This window comes from Megalops cyprinoides, chromosome 11 (assembly GCF_013368585.1).
Source record: "Megalops cyprinoides isolate fMegCyp1 chromosome 11, fMegCyp1.pri, whole genome shotgun sequence".
Taxonomy (NCBI): Eukaryota; Metazoa; Chordata; class Actinopteri; order Elopiformes; family Megalopidae; genus Megalops; species Megalops cyprinoides.
Window position 1 is genome coordinate 14,758,954 of NC_050593.1, and position 7,354 is coordinate 14,766,307.

Sequence of the window (7,354 nt, forward strand, 5' to 3'; positions counted from 1 at the left end):
CAGGATTCTGTGCCTTACAGTTGATATGTGTAAATAGTTATTTACTGGTTATTAGTGTGTGGTGTATTTTCAGAAATGGCTAAATGCAAATCATGGTTGTGGACAATGTAAAATAAAGTCAATTTCATTTTCTTTTAAGACCCCAGAGTCTGTCATCCTCTCCAACACCTCACTAATGGCTTGTTTCTAGATGCAGGGACAAAAAAATATCTGGTCTTATTTGCGCACGTAATGATGTTTCTCAGACATCAGCACCAAGACCCAATTAAAGTTATTATTTAATGTGCCCATAAGGAAATATTGTAATCAAATTGTGAGTTGGTAACTAGGCATTCATTTAATTACATCCATGTATTGCTGTTTTGGTAGATTAAAATAATGCACTTTTAACCATATATAGATATAAACCAGTCAATGCATCCAAATATTGTATGGTTACATACTGTTAGAAGCAAATGACATAGAGCTTTCCATCCACCAAATTTGGTTAGCTAATGTTAATGTTAGTGGAGCATTATGAAACTTTGATATTGTTGCCAAATGCATGTTAACGCATGTTAATTATGGAGACTTTAATATAGAAAAGCCTAGGCTTTTCAATAGGCCCATACATTATTTAGTGGAAACACCTTAATTTGTTAAGTAAGTACAATTTCTCATCCATCAGTCTTTTATAACCACTTAGGCCTCTTCTGCTAAAGCAGAAGCATGATGATGGAATTTGCGTTAACTTAAAGCGTCAACAGTTTTGAAAATATCAGTAAATATCAAGCAAGCTATGTTTGTCTCTGGCAAAAATAAAAATTTAACAGTTTGTAGTATATCTACAGTGCCTGTCTCAGTAATATTTCCTGTCTTTTAGTTTCCTGTATTTTATTTCTAACTCTTAATTTTACTTTGTTGCAGTGTATATTGTAATCAGGTTTAGTAATTCTACCATTGTCCGAGTCCACAGTCATAGTTTATAATCTACTACGGAGGGCTGCAGGACCATAAAACCCATCGGTTATTTATTGACAGTCAGGAATATTGAGTTCACATGGCACAGTCTGCATTCACAAATTATTCCGTGCTGCCTTCATTTCATTTATGGCGAGGGTTAATTTGTAAAAGATCAATTATTAAGGAATTGAGGAAATAAGATATTGGCCTATGTTGTCACATTGACCAGTGTAGGTAGATTAAGACTCTCAATAAAATGAGCATGTCAAGTAAATGAAGTGAACCATGGTGTGTGTGTGTGTGTGTGTGTGTGTGTGTGTGTGTGTGTGTGTCTATGTATATATATGTATATAATTTTGCCCTCCTACTGGTTCATTCCCAACAGATGTTTTTTTCTTCCTGATCTTAATACGTAAAGGGACTTACTAAATTCCAAGTCAGCTGGCACAAAACAAAGTAACAGTTAATACTGATTCAGGCTGGGTGACATTTCCACCTCACTGTGAGCTTCAGCCTTTTATTGATGTTTTGATATCGCTTCACTGTGGAGTGGGAGACCAGGGTGCGCTTTACACCTCTGGCAAATAAGCCCCTCACCTTCCCAAAAACCCCTACTGACCCTGTATCTTACAGTGTCAGTTTTTCTGTGTAATGCTGTTTATGTGTGGGATGCACATACAAAAAATGCTTAAATGGAAGACAATCCATGTTATGTATACTTTTGTAACTTTTATTACTCAGATATCATTTTAATGATATTGCATAGATCCATCGTAGTAATGATGAGCATGCAGAGGAGCTAATATTCTCACATGTACTCATATTAGTGGTGTGATACTCGTAATTGTAATTGTGCGGATCGAAAAAGGGGAAACACACACTCAAATAATAACAGTGCTGTGAACGGTGAGGTTTTGATCTCCTACTTGACCAGTTATGCAAGGATTTAGATTCATTTTGACACCCTATCCCTGAGAGTCCTATTGATTTTCAGGTGACAGGGTCAAGGTCACGGAGGCTTCAGATAGGATTTTCAATTTCTGCTCTCTAACTAACCTGATAGGCTTTATGATTGCAATCTCATTATGTCATTGATCATTTCGTGCATGAAACTTGCCAGAGATGGTTGCCCCACTGACTGAAACCTAAAGGTACTCAGTTTAAATTGTCATTCATCAATGTTGTGAGGACTTCTGGTAAAATGGCACAATCTCAACTGTATCTCTGTTACTGAATCTTCACGTATGGTACTTGGAGTACTTGTATGTTGAGATTGTTCTATTAACCCAGTTTGTCATATTCTTCAAATTATGTCTGTAAATACTGACAGCAAAGCACATTTAATTGAAATCATTTTCCTTTAGTAGAAGAAGTAGTAATGAGTTCTGTGGTGCATATAAACCGTGTTTAGTTCAGAAATGATGGATATGTGCTACCTCCATTGTAATCAGAACTTTTCTTGCTCTCTGTCTGCCTGCTACCCTTTGCAGTGGTTTTTAGGCCCACTTTGAGGCTCATCTTATTTCCCCTTAGGATTCTTCCTATTGCATGCCTTAAGATAGGCACCACAGCTGGAATACAGGAGCCTATATAAGTGGCCAGTCTTAAGTGGGCCCCTGCAGAGAGTTTTGGGAATGGTTGCTGGAGGCATCACAGAGCTACCGTCAACCTCATCTTCCTCTGAGCCCTCCTAATGTACATTATTTGAGTTATTGTGAAGCCTTTTTATTCATGAAAAATCATTACCCTAAGAGCTTCTTCTGGCCATGAATAACAATTTCAAAAGCCATTTAATTATTTCAGTTGGGCAGACATAGGTGGTGCTCAACTTGTACGTTAAAAAAAAAAGGATGCATTTAGATGGCATCTGGTCTCGTGTGTTTGAAGATTTAACATACATCCTGGGCGTGTCGTTGTTTACTCACACACACACACACACACACACACACACACACACACACACACACACACACACACACACACACACACACACACACACACACACACACACACGCACACAAAGACCTGCAGCAAGCCAGGTAAAATGCAAAATGAATGATCCACAGACAGCTTTTGCGTTGGCTACATTTTTTAATGTGAAACGGGTGCAGTCCAACACAGAAGAGTGACAGGCCAGGCCCAAACTAGGGAACAACTGCATGTGAATGTCCAGTTGGATGGTTGAATATAGACCATAGGTAGATTCTCTGGGGTGGAGTACACTGTAGTGCAGGGGTGGCCACAACCCTCTCCTGGAGAGCCACATGTCCTGCATGCTTTAGATCTCTCCCTGCTCCAACACAGCTGATTCAAATGATCAGTTTGTTATTCAGCAGCTTCAGGAGTTCATAACGAGTTGATCATTTGAATCAGCTGTACTGGAGCAGGGAGAGATCTAAAACATGCAGGACATGTGGCTCTCCGGGAGAGGGTTGGCCACCCCTGCTGTAGTGATACATAAATATTTTAGATGGAATTCTTGGGATTTTGGTTATTTGTCAATGTTTAAACTAGTAATGGTTAAAAAGGGAAAAAAAAATCCAGCTCTAACAAGCAAAAAATCCAAAAGCAACAATGACATGACATCACTGGAACTTTGACCACCAGTAACTTTATACCATTTAGTCCTGTGTTTAGTCCTATGTACAGTGTACAGAAGTCATGCATCCGTTCCAGTCAGTGGGGCTGCCCCTCGTCTCCAAAACCAATGCACTTACTTTTGATTCCTGATCTGATCTGTGGGAGTAGCTCAGTTTTAAGGGGGCAGCAGCATTTTTATGGGGAGCAAACATGTACTTGGTTGATGTGGGGAGTGAATCTGTTGTACCAGAATCTTTACATGCTCATAGATAAAGTAAAGCTACTTTATTAGCCAGCTTCTGTAGCAAGCCCAGTGCTGTGTAATCATAGGCTGAGCACAAACTGACACCATTGATTACTTTAGGTAGCAATGATGATAATGACTTGAATTTCTATAGTGCCTTGATCTCAGTGCTTTTCAGTGGAGGGGGTAATTCACCTCAGCAACTGGATTATTTGTTGGAACATCAGAGACCTCACTTTTTCAGTAAGTGTCATGGATCTTTAATGAGCAGTAAGGGCCTTGATTCAACATCCTGAAGACATACGAAAGGCAGCTTCTCCTACAGCAAAGCATCCCTGTAAAGCAGATTGTTGTGAGGTATGGACAACCTGTATAAATAGGCCTAATACTCTGATATCACCACAGTCTGACATCACCCCGGATTTCATGTCGTTCTTCTCCACACAGCGCATGCGGAAGCAGTGATGTCACATTCTGCAGATGTGCTTTTGTGCCTTTGCTTAGTCACGTTGCATTTTTTTGTATTTGGATGACATGGTAGCACTGAATTACTAATGTTGACCATTTTAATGGCTCAATAAATATCTGTTTAAACCGTTGATGATACGAGGAAATACTACTGAAGGAATGGAGAATCGTTTCAATCCAGTGAACATGTTCTTCTTAAGCACCGATTTGTCTTTTTCAAAACCCACATCTGTGTGAACCCCTGCTTCAGTTTGTTGAATGTTATTAGCGATTTGTCCATGCCTAAATTTATGGGGCTAAGATGAGCGTGTAACCAATTGATCTCTGTGTGCAGGGGAAAAGGAACCCTTATTCCTGCTGTTTTGTGCACACACACAGCTCAGCATTAGTCATCAGCAACAGGAAATGCTCTCCGAGCATGATTCACACTCTGTGAGAATGTACTGTATGTAATATAATATCAGAGTGCTGCCGATGCAGCTCTCTCTCTCTCGCCGCTGTTATAGATTGGCTGTCTTACGGACAACAAAGGAAGAACCTCGCCGACCAGAAGTCACGTGACGCCCGCAAAGACCATTAAACAGGGCTGCCACAGACGGCAGTGTTTTTCCAGACCACCTGCCTGGCTGGCGACGGAACGGCCGCCCTCGTGGCGTTGAAAATCCACCTTAAAGTGAGCGATGAGGGGAGTTGCATCGGCAGCCATAACGTGAATGTGCAGGGGTGTGTGTTGGGGAAAACAGGTGGGCCTTGGCCGAAGCTTGGCTGTGGCGTCGCGGGCCCCTTCAGGAAGCGGGTTCGTTCTGGGAAGAAGGGGCCGCGTTTTCATACGGTAAAACCCGGACCCTTATCACCGGCCTGAGCGTGTAGGTATTTACCCCTCTCCCCAGGGACTGCCGCTCACGCCATTGTGCTCCCTGCTTATGTCACTCCGAATACCGCAATATAGCTTGCTCACAGACACCACGGCGGAAGGATATTTCATATATCTCCCGTGCAAGTGCCCCAGCCATACGTTATGATGAGATCACTGGTGGCAGCAGAATGATAATATCCCCCCCTGCATTTTTATTAGTTTTCTGTCTGCACAGCAAGCTTTGGTTAAGGCCGGGATCTCAAAAGCATGAATATGATGATTTTTTTTTTTTTTTTTTTGCTTTTTATTTTACTCTAGTTTTAAACAGGCGTGCCTCTGTCCTATCATTAAAACGTTCTCCGGCTTCCTCTCTCTCTCTCTCTCTCTCTCGCATCTGAACAGAAAGCCCAGCCCTTCTCTGTCATGTTGCGTCATGGAGACTAATACTGAAAACTCTGGTAAAATCCACAGCGAGCATCAGCCTTAAAGACTCGTCAAGCTGAGAGTTACAAGACGCATTTCAACCCTTAAAGGATCGCTGGAACTGAGGCACCAAATGCCGAACAGCTGTGCGATTTCAAACATCAAGAAAGGCCAATATTCTCATTCTGTGTTAGTGGTGCATGCGGGAGTCATTTTTGTCTTATTGTTCACCTAATTAGTAGATAATATAGGCTGTTTTTTACAGGTCACCGTCGCAGTTTCGGAATACCTGCAACATGTACGCTAAATGTGTTTCCCTTTAATGGTAATTTAAGTCTTCATCAAGGTTGTGCATATATAAAAATGTATAAGTATATGTTGTTATTAGGGGGCCGAGCACCACAGTTAAGTTTTTTTGTTGCATAAACATTAATAGATATGTACATAATTACTCGAAAGAGCAGCTATGATTTCCTCGTTTTTTGAAGAATTTGCGTTGAACGTTGGCAGGTTTATATAGGTCTACAAGTCTCAGTTGGCCAATACGCCGTTAGTTTGGCTCATAGATGTGTTGTATGTGCATTTTTTCCTTCATAACAAACATACCCCACACACTAAGCTAAGAGTTCTGAAATTGAATGACTGATGTCTAAATATGTTAACCATTGGGCTGGTTTTATCAGTATTTAGAATGAATACAATGTGTTTGAAATCAGTCTTTTCATGGTGCTGTCTGTTCATGGTTGTTTCTTACACAGTAACATCTACTTGTAGGCCAAATTATACACCACAAGCACAAAGCTCATAGGGTCATTTCATGAGAAAAGAGGCCCTCTCAGATTTTCTTGGAAGCTAGCGTATAGATTGCCAATATATAGATTGGTACAAAGGCAACATTTCTAATTGTTCGCCTGAAGTTGTCGTGAAAATCTTGGAAAGCTCTTGGTGTCCTATGATACATTTGAGACTGCAAAGAACTGATAAATGCATTTTTTTTTTTAGTTTATAAGGAAAGCACACGCTCAAGGCACCGTAGTCTGTCACACTCTTACATAAAATTACTAGTGGCCTCGCTGTGAAACCTCAAAGGCCAACAATGTAACAGGGCACCAAAATGACTGTGTCTTGTGAAGAGTTACAATGTCTTGAAGGATACCTGGATAGACACAAAAATAGCAAAAAATGAGTACTTCAGTTAATGTCACAGAGTATTCATCGTATGATTTAGAAATGTTGCCTGTCTTCTTCACATCACTGTGTATGTTCCAGCTTTCAAGAATATACGAGAGAGTCACGCTGAAGATGGGGCTGATACGCATGGCTTTATTTGCACCCTTTGATTAGACATTGGAACTTAAAGTCAAATTTATGAATGTACAGTGTCGTCTTTTTTTTTTTTGTTTTTAGTTCGCTCTATTACAAGGTAAATAGAGAGGCTCATTCAGATAATAAGGAGATTTCCGCTAATGCTAATTAAGTCTAGGTAATGCTGAGGTAGCACTGGCCCTCCACTGATGGATTGCAGGGGCTGGTTTCAAGGTTCAGACTTTTTGAATATGCGCTGTTTGTGTGTGGGATAAAGAAGACTGTTGCATGCAGAAAGCGCAAGACCAAGAGGGAAAGCACTTCTGATCTTTTGAGTCATAGTTCTAGCCCAGTATGTCTTCATACTGAGTTGAAATTGTGATTTTATGTGTGTGGGTATTGGGATGGAGAAGAAAGGAATGATGCCAAAGCGTTGATCGTGTAATGCGGAGTGAAGCTTAGGGGGCAGTTGTGTTGTTTTTTTGTTCTCTCAGACGCTCCTTTCCTGGGTGATTTTAAGTAAACCTTTTCTTAAG